Source organism: Tympanuchus pallidicinctus, unplaced genomic scaffold, assembly GCF_026119805.1.
Source record: "Tympanuchus pallidicinctus isolate F22 unplaced genomic scaffold, pur_lepc_1.0 scaffold3, whole genome shotgun sequence".
NCBI lineage: Eukaryota > Metazoa > Chordata > Aves > Galliformes > Phasianidae > Tympanuchus > Tympanuchus pallidicinctus.
In genome coordinates, this window is record NW_026294747.1 from 58,660,335 (window position 1) to 58,676,501 (window position 16,167).

Genomic DNA, 16,167 nt, shown 5'->3' on the forward strand with positions numbered 1-16,167 from the left:
TGGTGGCTGTGGGAGGGACCCCAGATTTGTGGCTCAGCCTGGGGACGTGAAGCTGAGCCTGGAGCCCCCCACAGTGCTCAGAGCCGCCCTCCAGGCAGGCCCAATTTAATCTGTTTGAAGCTTCTTGGAAACATTTCACAAATAAAATAACGATGCAGAGGGTTGTAGATTCCCAGTGCTCAGGTGATCTCCGCATGCAATGAGATGCAGGCAGTGGATGGCAGAACACCTCTGGGCAGCACCACAGTACGGGGCTGCCTGGGGCTGAGGGGCGCAGCCAGGAACCAACAAGGCCCCATTGCAAAGCACACATGGGCTTTCTAGGATGCACTTTTTCTTCTGCACTTTTAAATTATTTCTTTAATTTGGGGTTTTTTTTAAGGCAAGTCAGGAACACTATATTATCATTTTCATTTCTTAAATTACTATTACATTGTTTTTATTACATTCCCAAACTACTTTCTATAGAGTAATCAAAAATAAAATAAAAAGCTTAGATTAAGAAACAGCTCTACAACATTTATTAGATGACTGGCATATATGAAAATGAGATTTCTTCATGAAGTTCTGTTAATGAACCCACAATAAGTGGGTGCCCAACATTTTGGTGCCCTGATGGACACAGGTGGCTTTCCAGCAAGTGGCCAGCACTGGCATTCCTGCAGTGATTGATTAGCTCAGGTGTGCAAGTGCAGCACTGATAATTTCTATTAAACAATGCTCCAGACATTGCATTGGTTTTAATTGTACAACACAGGACAACTGTTGCCAGCAAAGAATTCCATAATAACAGACATGTTGATGACTTGTCATTGTTCGCATTTGGAGCTGAGGGCTCAGAGCAAACCTCTGCAAACGGCCATGAGGAGCACACGTCTGTACCACACAGGCATGTTGGGCTGGAGAAGTAGGCTTGGACGGGTGTATGGGAACTGCTGATCACAGCTTGAACCTCTGATGGACCACCTGAGTGAGCACTGAGTCAGCCACAGTAGCACAGGTGAAAGCAATTCTCCTTGCTACCAGAAAGGGTGGCTGCACCTCTCCTACATCCCACTTAAGGGCTGACTGCCACTGGGGCAGTGCCTCTTTCTGGAGATTGCTCCTTGTGGAGTTTACTGCAAGCTTACAGCATTGGTGAGTATTTCCATTTCTTTTGATTATCTTTCCATTGTGGTAATCTTGCTAAGCCTAACCTTTGTACCCTGATTGATTGTACGGATGGGTCACTGGGCTTTATGATAAAGTACTGTGAACAGAGGGGACAGCCCTTTGTAGGGCTAAGCACAGGATCCTGCTCCAGGTGGGGACACAGCAGCTCAGAACAGGCTCTATGGAGACAATTCCAGCTGGGGAGGCTGTGTGCTGCATGGATTTGTCCAAAGGTGGATTTAATGTAAGTGAATGCTGACACTGAGCCTTGCGTTGCTTGTGCAGTTTTAAACACACACCTCCAAGACACTGGAGATTTACAAGGCCACATGCACATGTAAAGCAATCCTTTTGTGATTCTGAGGCAAAGGAAGCTCTGTTCTAAAAAACTGACAGCTATTTGTGGTTATGTTTTTTGTCTGATTGCTTTGCATCATCTCTGTGATCTCACTTCAGGATGAATTCTGACTGGATACTCGTGAGAACGTTGGTGGTGCCATTCTGGGACTGTGTCCAACCTGCTCCTCACTGAGACCTCTGAGAGAGCTTTCCACTGGAACCGAAGCCCTTAAAAGTCGGAAGTTTGGGGAGGAGATGCTGCATGCAGCGAGTGGTGGGACATCCAGAGTCAGAGCCATCATCACAGGTACAACAACAACCTCCACATCTGTTCTTACAGCCTAGATATGACTGGGGGGGGAAGGGAGGGTCACACGTGCCTCATCATAGCACCCCACCATCTGTACCACTGCTTTAGGGAAACTATCTGGGAGAAGCAGGTAACTAGTGATAGCATGAGAGGTAACGGCTTCAAGTTGTGCCAGAGGAGGGTCAGAATGGATATTAAGAAAAATTTCTTCTCCAAAAAAAGTAGTCGCTTTGGAACAGGCTGACCAGGGAGGTGGTGGAATCATCCTCCCTAAAAGGTATTCCAGAACTGGAGATGTGGCACTAAGAGACATGATTCAGTGCATGTGGTGAAGATGGGTTGGCATTTGGACCTGCTGATCTGAGACTTTTTCCAGTCTTAATGATTCTGTGATATGATGATTCTAAGCGTGCTTTTGCTGAGGGAAACAGCAGCCCCAGTAGAGCACTGCCTGCAACAGAGCCCTGCATGGAGGGGCTGAGATGCAGTAAGTGATGCAATAAGGCACTGTGTTGCAAAGTTTATGGCAGTCTTCAGGAAAGAAGCCCACTGCACCATCTGCCCCAGGGCTGTGCTGAATGGCTCAGCATAGGGTGAATATTTTAAAATCTCCTTTCCCTCAGTGACACAAAGCATTTGTCTGACATTCTTTGTGCTCTCTTGTTATCACAGCCTGCTTCTGTACGAAACCATTAAGGAATTGCTCAAGATTCAAATTCTGATAGGATTAGGAGAGCAGCTCCCTCCTGCTCCCCCCCACCATGCCCCAGCCACTTCTGCTGCCTCCAGAGCTCGGGGCAGGGGCAAGCAGTGTGTTGGTGAAAACTCAGCTCCACTGCCTGACAGTGGCCCTTGGCTGCTCACTGCACCTGGCCCCAATCGCCAGCTAATAGGAGCCCAGAACTTGGTTCTTTTTGTTTAAAGCCAAGGTTCTTCCCTTGGTGCTCTGAGGCATCACAGCAACATGAGTATTGCTTCAAGTCCTGTGGAAAAGGATTCAACAGCCCTGCAAAGTTCATTCTCCTGAACGTACAAACATGAAAGAGGCCTGAAGAACATTCAGAGCTACAGCAGGGCTGCATGGCGCAGTGCAGCACAGTCAGTGCACTCAGCACGGTCGCAGTCGTTGGGCAATTCCCAGCCCAGCACCATGGATCCAGGCTGTGCCAGTGCTCTGGGACTGTGGGAGAGGCACTGCAACGATGGGAGCTGTGCAGAGGGACTGTGCTGAGAGGTGTGCTGCAGGGAGGGGGGAGTGGTGCAGCCTCACCGTGTGTTGGCAGCCATATGGGGGGGGGGAAGGGATTTGATTCTGCCAGAGGCATCATAGCAGGGTATAGCCCAGGTATGAGGAGACAACAAAGTGTGTGCTGCAGAAGACCCCAAGAGTAAGAATCTGTCAGTAGCTGTGGTAATACATCTTGCTGCACAGATTCATTTCCCAATTTTAAAATGGCATTTGTTTTGTCATGTTTCTCATCACCATTAGTGCATAATGGGACACAATACATCAGTTTAAATGAATTCATAATGAGTGCTGTAGTAAGTCTATTGAACAGGAGATAAATAGGTGATTACTTTGAATCTGCTCTGATGAATAGGATTGCCTACGGAGTTATGTGCCACTTCCACAATGTTTTATGGAGAGAGATACCATAAATCACTGCAGACTGAGTGACCCATTAGAGGCCATAACCAATAAAGAGGAGGACTGACTACAAGGAGTAAAACTGGAAGGACTGATAATGCCAGATGCCAGCTAGCACAGAGCAAGGAATGCAGATGGAGTGTGAAGGTGCAATGAGGAGACCTGGGTGACCAGCATCCTCTTAAGGAAGTAATGTAAAGATGCAATGAGAAAAGGAAAAGAAATAAAAGATTTGAGACTGGTACAGGGCAAGACTGAGGATAGTCATGAGTGTGTTCACAGAAAGGTGCATCCTCCCTGCATTTGCCTCTGGGATTGAGAGTAGAAAGCAGAAATGAAATTAATGCTGGAGAAAGGAAAGGAAAAAGCAGAGAGAAGCTATAATCAGTATGTTCACTTTCATACAAAGGTAGAAAGAATGAATAAGAATTTAGCAATGAGACCTAGAACATTGGAAGATAAATGATGTGAAGTGGCCAGAAATGCACAATGCTCTTCCTGAGAACAGCAGTTGAATGGATGATAGATACTGTTGACCAACATTTAGAGAGAGGATGCTGGCTGTAAGAAACATGGAAATGGTTGTGCTGCTGAGAAAACATCAGGAACAGGGGAGAATGGAGGACCTGAGGTCCTGAAATCAGAGATGAGAGCAGGTACCTTGGGTGGAAAGAACACAACAGACAATGTGTAATGCTCAGGATGCAATCTGACCTGCTAGCACTAAAAGAAGATGGCATGAGTAGGAGGAGGTGCTGGGCACAAACTGTGTGCTATGTACCATGCAGGATAACAATTCTGAGAAAATCACTTCACAGGGTCACTTGCCATTGCAAAGCATCACAGGAGACAAGTAAAGCTGCCATTCAACTACTTACAAAGAAGGACAAAGATAAAATAAAGAAAAATATTCCAAAGTACCCTCTGAAAGCAAAATAAAACTCTATTTCAGACACCTTAACAATATTTCATTGCAATTTTATGGGCACTGAAACAAGATCAGAACTGCAATTCAACTTGGTTAAGACGTGAGAAGAGAGATGGGAGTTCCTAGAAAGAGCCTGGCTGACTCATTTGCACTTTGATGCTGAAAAGAGAGCTGATACCAATGTGCAAGGGGCATTTTGGGGACAACCTCTGGGGGAACAGAAAGATCAGCTTAGCTTTGGTGGCAAGGACGTGCACCAGGGAGCCACCATGTGCCAGTGCGTAACCCCTCCCACTTCCCACTGGGAGAAGTGTTTCTCATTTGTTTCTCATTTGAAATATTGTAATAAAACACTAAAGGTTTTGCTGTGCTGTAATGCTGTCACACATCTCCCTGTGGTGCTGAGATTCTGCTTGCTTCTTCTGTTATCTCTGTACACAAGAAGTCCCAGCAGGGTGGCACAGGAGCCCTTCCATCTCTACTAAAGACCAGCACTGGAAATCTGTCCAGGAGGTGTAGGGTGGGCAGTGGTGACACTTGGCTGTGGAGCAAGGCAGGTGCATGTATGAAGAGAAACCTTTCTCATATTGGCAATTGTGACATTGAGAGAAATGTCTAGAACAGATGGGGAATGGGTGGCTCAAATGGCAGTGTGGACTGGCTGCAGGATATGTAACGTAATCTCTGGTCCAAAAGCAGCAGTGACTTTAGTTTGGAAAACAGCATGAGTGGCATGGAGAACCTGAAATAACAGAAAACTGCTGAATCATGAATAGTAACTATAAATGGCTGAAATGAGCGTATATAAGGGAGAACTCATAGGTTAAGAGAACATGAGCATTACTGTACAGGCCTTACTGACAATGAAGTTTGGCATATAATGCTGAAATCTCAACTCTGAGAAAGAGATTCCCATAGGAATAAAAGCAGAGAAGGGTCACAGCTGCAGTCAGTGACTGTCTGGACTTAATGAGCCAGAAGATATGAATGGAAGATATCAGGCTCCAGCCTGATGAGCTACTAATCAGACTCAGTATATTCGGTATGGACCAAGTTTGAGTCCCAAAGGCACTGGGCGCATTCCTCTGGTGTCACGGGCTGGGCAAACAGCTCAGGTGTTTTCTTCTGGATGCATATCAATTTTCCATGTGCAGGGTATATCCCATACTTAAAGAGTCTGCCTGGTATTGTCTCTCACAGCACTTTTGACCAGAGCATCTGTTCTTCCCAAAGACTGCTGTAAATATAAGTCTGGCTCCTGACCTGCAGAGCCAGGGTGGGTCACAGTCAGAGCACAGTGACACGTCCCCAGCTGGAGATCAGCAGGATCCCATGGGCATAGCAGGCAATGCCCCAGCCTGCTGACACCCTGAGAGGCAGAAAAGATGTTCAGGCAGAGACGGGCAGTGAAGTTGCCCCTCAGAGACTGAAAGCATGTCCCAGGTGTAAGGGACATTACAAGAGGACCACAAGAGATTGCCTGACAAGTTGGCAGTGTGGTGCTGAAGATTGCTACCATGAACTGCCTGAGATGGAGCTCGCATCGCCTCACTGCAGGAGCGACGGGCAGGATTAAAAAGAGTTGGAAGATGCATCTGATGCATCTCTGTTCTGGGGTCCTAGCAGCAAAGGCTGTCCTTATTTGTGCTGTCAAATACAGATGCGCCCCAAAGGCAGCTGGTATCTCACATACACCAAGCACTCAGGAATGCTGCTCTGTCACTGCATCATGGTCTGGTCTCATGGAGGAGTGTATTAGACTCTGCCTCTCTATTCTTCAAAGAATAATTCTGTATCATTTACAGATGGCTTAGGAATGCCATGTGTAATGTGTGCTTTAAGTATTTGTTTATTCTTGAGTGTGGCTTTTGATGTAGGTCTATCCATTACATAAAAGCCAGCAAGTTGGAAAAGGATGAAAGGAAGTGAAATGGCCCGTATCATATCATTCTGTATAGTACTTGTGTATGCTGAATATTTCATTTATTCTGTAATCTGCAGATAGTTTGAAATTGAAAAGCCAGGCTATTGCAGTGGCAGCCCTTTTGTTCTTGGAATGAGTTTGGCTTATTCAAGCAAAGCAAGCGAGCACCTGATCAAAGCAGTATCTGTCTTTAAGGAAAAAGGCTGTCATTTCATTGAGCTATTGTGCAATTCCCAAACGTCCTTAGCATTTCTCTGTACATGGCAGGAGCATGAATGGACTTCTTCCTCCTGGTGAGACACAGTCGCACCCACAGCAAAGTCAAGTCCCCACTGCCCTGTTCTTTGGGAGAGCCCAGGAGCAGCGGGGAATGTGAGGCACAGGCAGCCACAGCACTTGGGATGTGAGCACACAGAGCCAACAAGGATGGGGCCCACAGGGTAGGAGAGCCATTCTTAAGACATGGATCCAGGGAAAACCCAGGTAGTGATGTGCTGGGAGAGATACTACATGGGCAGGTGAGTGCAGCCTCAGAGCAGTAATCCTCAGGGCTGGAAATGAGAGGATCTGTGTATGAAATGCCTCGTCCCTGGAGACCGCTCTGGGCAACCTGATCTAGATGTGGATGTCCCTGTTCATTGCAGGGGAACTGAACTAGATGGCCTTCAGAAGTCCTTTCCAACTCTAAGGATTCTACAGTTCTAAACAGAACAACCAAGTCACTGGGAAAACAACCCAGTACACAGGATGCTGGATGGGCAGGATCATAAGCAGCCCAGTGCCTTCAGAGCCTGTGGTGGTAAGAAGCCCTTTCTCACTGGACCATTCCTGGAAATCTGGAGCTGTTTCTGTTGTTTCTAACATGCAAAGCATGGCTGAGACTTCCTGGAATGAGAGGAAAGAGCACATGTTTGGAGAACAAGCAGTGCTTCCCTCCTTCCATCTATACATACAAATAGCTTGTGACGCTGAAAAAGGCAATTCAAGAGTAGAATTGAAGATATATAAACCCTTTTAATCTTAGCAGGAAAAATTGCATCATGGAGAATGAACGAGCATTTTTTCCATAGCAAGAGCTTCTATTTTATTTACATATTTTGGTTTAAATGAGAAACTTGTTGCTTTCTTATTTTGAGACAAGATGCAGAATTCAGAATTATCATGGGGATCAGAAACATGGTTAAAATTCAGCACAAAAACGCAGATTTTTTTTTCCCCACTGAGAGAACTTTGCACATCCCAGCACTTCACTGGAGGCTGCTAACCCTGCAGACAGTCCCACAGCCAGAGTAGCACCAGCTCCTCATCTGCTGGGAGGGCACTTCAAAAGCTCTCACATTGGTACTGGATGCTGGGTACAAGCAGCCAAGGAGCAACCATCCCCACCTTCAGGATCTTTGCACCCTGCACAGGGGGCCAAGGCACTCTGGGGTTCTTCTCTCCCCTCATTGCTTCCCTGACAGCTGGAGAAGCCAAGGAGAGTCACAGGGAGCCACATGGAACAACTCACCACAGCACCTCTCCAGCCTGTCCGCATCAAATCCTGCAAGCTGAACCCAGCTCTCTTCTATAGGGCTAACAGTGCACTCAAGAGTAAGGCTCCGTGCAGGCAGAATGCGAAGTCAGGTAGTCAAATAGAAAAAGATGGACCATCCAGGATTAGCACAAAAGAAACTGAGTTGGGGCAACTGGGATCCTCATGAGAACCAGCAGAGTCAGACCTGGCACATCCAGTCCAGTGTGGTTACAAGAGAGGGAGAAGAGGCCAGAGAAGTCTCATTTTTCATCTCACAGGTTTTATAGGATTTTAGGCAATATCCATGGGATTTTACTGAGCAGAAAAAATTTTTACATCTGATTGCCACAGTTAGAGAGTGTCCTGCTCATATCTCATCAGACCTCTGTGTTGAGAAGTCTGATCACTTCCTGCAAGCAGATGAACTTCAGTGAAGTGAGAGTACAAATGAGAAAGAACAAACATGGCTGCTAATGGAGCCAGGAGTCTTAGCAGTAACCACAGAGCAGCACTGCAAGCAGTGCAGGAAGGTGACGCACCCCTCTCAATATTATAGATCAGCTTTTACTGAACGCAGCAGAGCCGTCTCTAGCTTTAACTCCGCTGCTTTCTGCAGAGCTGTCACTGCTTTAAGCAAAAGCATATCTTCCAGTGGAGGTGAATAAGGTTCACAAAGAAAGTGCAACTCCAAAGGAAAGGCTGGGCAGACGCTTGCTCAGCAGCACTGCTTGGCCCTTGGGTGCAAGACTCACCAAGCCTGGCATGTCTGGCAAACACGGTTCAGCAGACTGCTAAAGGAAAGCAAAGCTGCCCACTCCACTTTCTGTTGTGCTGTAGATATAGAAAAAGGAGCATGTAAAGTAAGATTATTATCAGCTAATTTCCCACTGGTGCTTTTTTCTTTATAGAGAGAAAACTGTCTCCAGAGAAGGGAGAAAGAATGTTTAAGTACTGGCATAACATGGAGAATAGTGGGATGGCAATATGTTTTCAGAAACACTCTTAATGGAAGGCTCCATCACAATCAGACATTGCTTCTAACAAACAGCTGGGCAGAGTGCATTTCTCTCTGTCCTGAGGTATGAGCATGCAGAGCAGGCACAACAAAACAAATTTCTCTAAATCCATAGCCAGACTACGTTCCAAGGCTGCATCTGGCCTATGGATTGTGTATTTGTTGTTCCCAATCCATGCTTTATTTTATTTCACTTTACCTTATATTGTATTGCTTCTGTTTCTGTAAGATATCCCAGATTTTAAAATATGATTGTGTGCCTTCGTTCTGGTGTGAGAAGAAGCTGGAACTGGATGATCTCCTCTCACTGAATAAGGCTCATTTAACATCACAACATATTTCACTTCTCCCCATATGCTGCACACCCACAGCGTTGCACAGCTTTTTTTCCCCCTCTGAGAGAGCACCCCCAGCTCACAGCCTCCACACCTGTTTCAGCTGCTGTATCCAGACTAATCAGAACATGCTCCACAGAAGCTAAGAGAGCGGTCAAGCATCCTGTTTGCTGATTTATGCATCACACAGCCTAGCTTTGTGGAAGCAACGCTGAAGAAATATAATCGGTTTATTCGCTCTGTGACAGCTGTGTAAACCACAGAAAGGAATGTGACAAATGAAGGCATCAGTTGTGCTGTGCAGGGAGTGAATACATTACACTCCCAATTACTAGTGTAGCTGCTATGTACCTCAAATAGGCTGGTACTGAACCACAGAGCCATTGTCAGCACCACTGAGCATCCCCAGCAAGGCACTGGTTGTGAGCATTTCCTCTGAGGACAGGCCCCAGATGAGGCAGGAACTGACAGCCACTCCTGAGCCCAAAAAGTGCTACCAGGGATGGGGCTGGCATCAGAAGCAGTAAAGGAGAACAAGCAGTGAACAGAACACAAGAATAAAGCAGTGGCAGGAGAACAGGAGCTACAGTGCTCATCACTTCTGGAGCAGTTCGGGCTGATGTAGGAAGAAACCTTTCCTCTGCCCTAGGCTGTGGGATCTACATCCCAAAGGGGGCTAAGAGCTGATGGGGTAAAGCCCTGAGAACCTTATCTGAGTCCAAAGCTGATCCTACACTGACCATGGGCTGGGACACCATCAGTCCATTCCCAGCCCTGGATCCCATGATCCTGACATCTAAGATACTCTTGTAGCATTTAATCTGATAGGACCCACATACAAAACGATTGAGGCAGCTTTTGCTCATTGAGAGACATACTGTGGCATTCAGCAGCCCTGAAAAATCTCTTCTTCTGCCTAGCAAAAGCTAAGGGCCTCTGAGCCACTGATCTGATAGTAAAGTTAAAAAGTTAAAGCATAGTGCCACTTGACCTTGCTGTGAGTAGGCTTCACACAGCTCAGGAATCACGACCTGTGTTGCAGACCTCGGCAGCAACAGACCTTGGTGCTCTGTTCGTGAGCCCCATGACTGCAGCAGAGGCACCACGTGCCTGGGGCACCTGGCTGCTGCAGCAAGAACCCTGACCTGCCAGCAGCCACAACTCTCCTGAACCCCTCTTCGCACCGCACTGTGTGCCTCCAGCTGGGACCCACAGCTCAGAAACGGGGGCCAAGAAATGACAGAGCCATATGGATTAGAAGGGACCTCAAGACATTCCCACTCCAACCCCTCCTCGTACAGGCCAGCAAAAGTTCTGCTCCCAAAGTTTTCATTTGATGCGGGGAGCTGAGGAGCGGGGGAGCCTGGGCAGCATTTCTGGAGACAAGCAGCGTATTGGAGCTGCTCACGGCCTAAGAGAACCTTAGAGAGACTGAAGCTATGCAGACTCCTAGCTTCTCATTTCATAACCCATTAACTTTACAGACGCTGTCCAGACTGCCTGCTCCACATGGAAGGTCTCTGATTATCTTTCCAGGTAAATTAATGCCTGACATATTTTGTTATTAGATTTTGAAGGGCCTAATAAATAAATTTACTAGGCAATTTCTTCATTCAGTATTGCAGTTTAAACCAATAGACAACAGCAGAGAACTGGGTCACTGAAGCTTTCTCATTGCCACACAGCTGTTGTCACGACGTCAGTCATCCCTGAACAGTGCCCAGCAAACCTTCTTGGCCGCCTCGCAGCACACAGACAACTCCTGCACACTGCTGCCTTTGTGCACAGGCTGCAGCAGCCTCTGTGCAGCTGAGCAAAGGCTCAGAACTTCTGTCCACTCGTACATCAAAGCCTGAATTCCCGTTAGCTGTTGAAAACTATTTAATAATTGTTCTTAAAATACTTCTTAGTTCAAAAGTAGATGAAGCAGATATTTTAGATGTCAGGGAAGACATTTCCTTATTCCCAGTGGAGATGTTATTTGTGCCTTCTAAACACCAAAGCTATTACAATAAACAATTCCATGCAAATAGGAGGTATTTATAAGCAGAGAGGCACTCATGGGAATGAAATTATGAACACAGTTTCTTATTCCTACTCTTAAAATAGTCCCTATTTTACGCAGATTAACGTTCTCCCTTGAACTATTCCTGCCCCTGCTCCCACCCTAGCACAGGTCAGCAGAGGCAGCCCCAGGCCTCATGCACAGCCCCTGCCTGCACAGCTGGGCTCCAACCACCACTGCATCACCAGCTGCTCCACGCTGCAACCAAAGCTGCTGCCCCGGTGTGCTTGCCATGCTTATCACGTGTTAACAAGCCAAGAGAAGCCGATGAACCTGCGTTCCTGGCCAGTCTCACAGTGATCTCACGCCAGTCTCAAGTAGCAGCAACCATAAATTATTCATTTTCAGCAATATCACATACAGGACTCCATCTGCACTGCTCTATGCCGTGGCTGTTACTGTATTCCATAAATGCCAGAATCTACAAAATTTGGTGTTAGCCTCACATATCTGTGAGAAAGATACCAAAAAAAAAAAACAACACAAAGGACGATTTCTAACTCAGGAACTATGATTTTGAAGGATGCAAGTTTTAATGTGCCATTGAAAGCTGTTCACAAAACGGAACCCTTACAAATACATCATTAAAATGCACCAGGAAGAGATACTTCTAGCCAACGATTCCATTTGATTGCTTTGAATTTGGTTCTGGGTGGGGCTTTTTGGAGGCAGAAACAGTAAAAGAGAGGAGAAGGAATATTTAGGTGAAACGCCTTGATAACCCATGAGACTACATTTGGAAGAAAAAAAAACAAGAGGTACTTTTGAAAGAGTGACCTTACAGCAAAGGTGCCAGTAGCAGAGCTACTTCCCAGGCAACCAGCACTGCATTGCTCCCAGCTCGGCCCTGAGCAACAACTGGCACAAGCAGGTCAGCAGCAGGACAGGGGATCAGGCTCCCAGCTGAGGGCAGCCTTCCATCCCTCTGAGATGGTTTTCAGTTGGGCATCCGTATCTGCACTGCAGAACACGTGCTCAGCTCTGAAGTCGATGGAACAGGATGACATTTTCTGCAGCACAGCCAAGGCCTAAAAATGAGCGTAATGTAATAACCACACGATCTTTGTTCCTTAAGGCTTTTGGTGCTCTCAAAATCATGTTACTCACAAATAAAAGCACAGGTGACAACATCAGCTTCCCAAATTGAACGAGCTCTGAACATAAATAGAAGTTGGAGGACACAAATACATCTTGATATCTAAGGACATTCTGTACAGGCAAAACAGCCACATTCCTGGGACTTGGCCATGAAATTGCTTTTACATGGTCAGCTACAGCTTTGTATTCAGAGAGGGAACAACTGGACATTGTATTTCATCATGCTGCAGAGGCAGTGGATGAGCTGTTCTCCCTCACTGTATGCTCAGGCCTTTCTACTATCGCAGTGTTCTTCAATCTGCTCTTCTCTGCTCGCCTTGCTGCCCCAGCACCTTGCCACCCTGGAGCTGTGTGAGAAATACTCCTTGGAGACAGTTAATAGAAAACAAAGTGCTCTCCAGCCTCACCTTCAACTTGTCAGCTCTTCCCTCTGGAAAGGGCACAGTATCCCCTGGCTGCAGGGATGCTCCTGCATCAAAGGGCCACCTTAACACCCACAGCCCCAGAAAAAGGCTTGGAAAGGTCTGGCGCACTGCATCCCATATGGGTGTTCTTCCAGGGGCAGAAAGGTGGCTTGGCTGGTGATGGCACTGCCAGGTTAAAGCTCACTGGCCTTACATTGCACCCAGTTACCCTCCTGGGATTCAGGAGGGCCACCCCATCTCTGCCAAGTGGTTTTCCCCATTTATCTGAGCTTGAACTCTTGTATCAACAAAACAGCATTAAAGCAGCAGACCTAAACTGCATGCACAGGGATCCACAAAGAGACAACGCTGGTTATCAGAAAGACACAAATGCTCTGAAGCATGTGTGCAAAATGCTAGTAAATGTTTTAATAAGGTATTAGTGGTTGACTTAAAAGGCACTGTGCTAATCTGCACACAGCAAGACCGACGTGTCTACTTACAACGTGGGATTCTATGCTCCTAATGGTCCTGTAATTATCAGCTAAAGCCTGTTTCCAGAGGATTATCAATTGTCTCTCATAGGCATTATTCGTAGAAAATTCTCAGGAACACTATGCATATTTTAGCAGAGCCTGAATTACGCAGAGAACATGCCTTGTTTTCACATCGATGGGAGTAACTGGCCTATAAGCACGTGTCACTTGAGAAACTGTGTGCACAGGTTTTAAATCGTGGATCATCACATCAGTATCCTCCATGAGCCTCAAATGCTTGTAAACATTTTGTTTAGTAATGACTCCAGCTTTAATATAAATGTTCTTCCTGAAGCCTATTCTAGGAAGAACAGAACAGGAATTCTCATAATAAAAATGAATTGTAGGTAAATCATATCCTTAAATTTTATGTACTGTTATATTTCATAATTTAAATTCTACGAATCATACATCACATTAAGCAAATTAAGAAAATACAGGTCAAAGCAGAGAATACACAAAGTCCAGCACTTGTAGTTACAGCCTGTGAAAGTTTAACAGCTCTCTCCTTTTTTCCCTAAGGTAGCAAACAACCATAAAAGCACTGGTTAGAAGGGCTACCAGCTGTGCAGCTGCTCACACAAGGGCAGTTTTGAGCTCTCAAACAGGTCTGATAAGGCACTGCCCAGGCTCCAGGCATTCAGACTGACCCCCGTCCCAGCACTCTCCTTCTGGTGAAGGGTTGGAATCGCAGAACCATTTAGGTTGGAAAAGACCTTCAGGATCATCGAATCCAATCATTAACCTGACCTACTGGGTTCCATTACTGAACAACTCCTACTGCCATGCCCACGTCTCTTAGATGTCCTTGGAGACAGGGGCTCCAACCCTTCCCAGCGCAGCCCATCTCAATGGTTGAATATCCTCTTTGAAGAAATTATTCCAAACACCCACAACAAAAAATCCCCAGTGCAGCGTGAGCACCTTCCCTCACACTCTCTCATCATCTGAGAAAAGCAACTGCCACTCTCCTCACCATAACTTCCTTCTAGATAATTGCAGGGCTCCCCTCAGCCTCATAGAATCACCGAATACCCCGAGTTAGAAGGGACTGAAAGGATCACCGAGGTCAACACCTTTTCTCCAGACCAGACATCCCCAGTTCCCTCAGACACTCCTCCTCCACAGGCACCCATCCATCAGCCAGCTCCCGCCAGCCCCCAGCTCCGCACAGCCGCTCCGGCCGCCCGCCTCTGGGCGCTGCCCCTTTCCGCATGGCTCACGCAGACGCTTCGCCTGTAGACCCGGGAAATGTCTCCGTTCCAAATAACACAGGCATTTCACAGCCCATTTATGGAATACCTTCACAGAATCAAAGAATGGTTTGAGTCAGAAGGGACCGTTAACGTGCAATTCCCTGCAGTAAATAGGGGCATCTACAGCGCGGTCAGGCGCTCGGAGGCACTCATCCTGAAGCTGTGCGCTGCTGAAGCACGGACCCAGGACACAGAAGCAGCCCCTGTGAGAGCCCAGCACCTGCAGAATGGGATCACAAGGCACGTTAAGGGCACGTAAAACCATTTTGGGGCACGCAGGTAGGCGAGTCAGAAGCAACTTGCCCAGAAGCAGGCGATCCGTGTTAAGATACACAGACTAATGCCCTTGGTACAGCTGTGCCGAGCGCAGGAGCCAAACCCGCCGCCCTCCCGGCGGTGAGCGGAGCGGAGCCCCGCGCTGAGCGGCGGGATTTTCTCCATTGAAAGCTCCGGAGCTGCTGCGTTCCACGAGCGCCCTCTGCTGGCACCGCCGCGCATTGCCCGCGCGGCTCCGGCTCCGCTCAAGGGCGGGCTGTTGTGAACCCCGATAGACATCTCTACTGGTTGGATTATCACAGCTGCGATGCCATTAAGAGGCATCTTGTCATCCAGCTGAACGTCTGTTATCCGAAAGGTAACTCTCAGGGCACTGGGAAATCTCATCCAGTTTAATTTAAAACACTCTTCCACGTGCCTTTTATCTGCAGAAGAAATCAATTTAGAAGGCTAGAGAAAAATCTTTTGTTATGCCAAGAAACTAAAATCCATTTTGGTAGCCCCTGTTTCAAAGTCTTCCAAGAGCTGAACATTGTGGAATATTACTGCCTTGGAATGTGAAGACTTACATTCAGAAAGCCTCCAAGTTACTGCACAAGGAATACACCAGTTAGAGGATTTCCTGTGGCAGGTGGGCTCTTAGATACACAACTTTCAGGCAAAAGATACCAGGAGGAAGTGTCACTGAGATGCATACAGACAGCCAGAATAATAAGAATGCTTTCTGTAACAGAAGAAAAACTGCTGTAGAAGACAGGTAGAATAGTGAAAGAATGGCTATGTTCTTGTCAGTGGATTTGAACAAATTCCACTGGATCAGGCTCAACAAATTTGTTAACTCATTTCTGTTTCTGTATGGAACATCCCAAAAGATGTATCCAAATCCAGAATTATCTTTTGAACACTAGCTAGTAAACAGCAAAACTACTGCATTTATCTTACTGCAGACACAGATGCAGCACAAGTCAGCATTGTGCTGTACACAGTCAGGAGATGCTACACTTCATTTCCAGCTTTTCCCTGGAAGTGTCCCCGCAGATGCCCAGGGAATGCCACACTCATAACATCAGCCATTATCCCATTCTCCTCTTCCCAGCATAACTCAAAACAAGGCCTGGCTTGATTTCCCCTGCATTCAAATAGAAGCACTGCCTGAGCAGCGCAGTTGGGACTGTAGTCCATGGTCCCCCACCCCCTCCTGCACATAAATGACGATGCCTGCTCAGATGAATGGAACCCATTCACCACTGAAAGGAGCTTCCCCCTTTGCCCAGCTGCCTCGGGAGCATCCGTATATGAAACTCCATGCCAGAGTAACTTCATCTCACTTGATAGTGAACCTGTTCTGAGAGACAGATGGCACAT

At 46.8% G+C, this 16,167-nt stretch overlaps 2 long non-coding RNA genes across 2 annotated transcripts in view; one reads left to right on the forward strand and one right to left on the reverse strand.

Annotated features, from left to right (window-relative positions):
• LOC128087295 (uncharacterized) overlaps nucleotides 1–16,167 on the reverse strand; it is a 37,877-nt gene that overhangs the window by 19,053 nt on the left and 2,657 nt on the right. The window lies entirely within an intron of this gene.
• On the forward strand, nucleotides 1,065–4,649 carry LOC128087268 (uncharacterized). The gene is made up of 3 exons (XR_008209734.1): nucleotides 1,065–1,137; nucleotides 1,609–1,798; nucleotides 3,403–4,649. It is a non-coding gene; the product is annotated as an uncharacterized LOC128087268 (long non-coding RNA).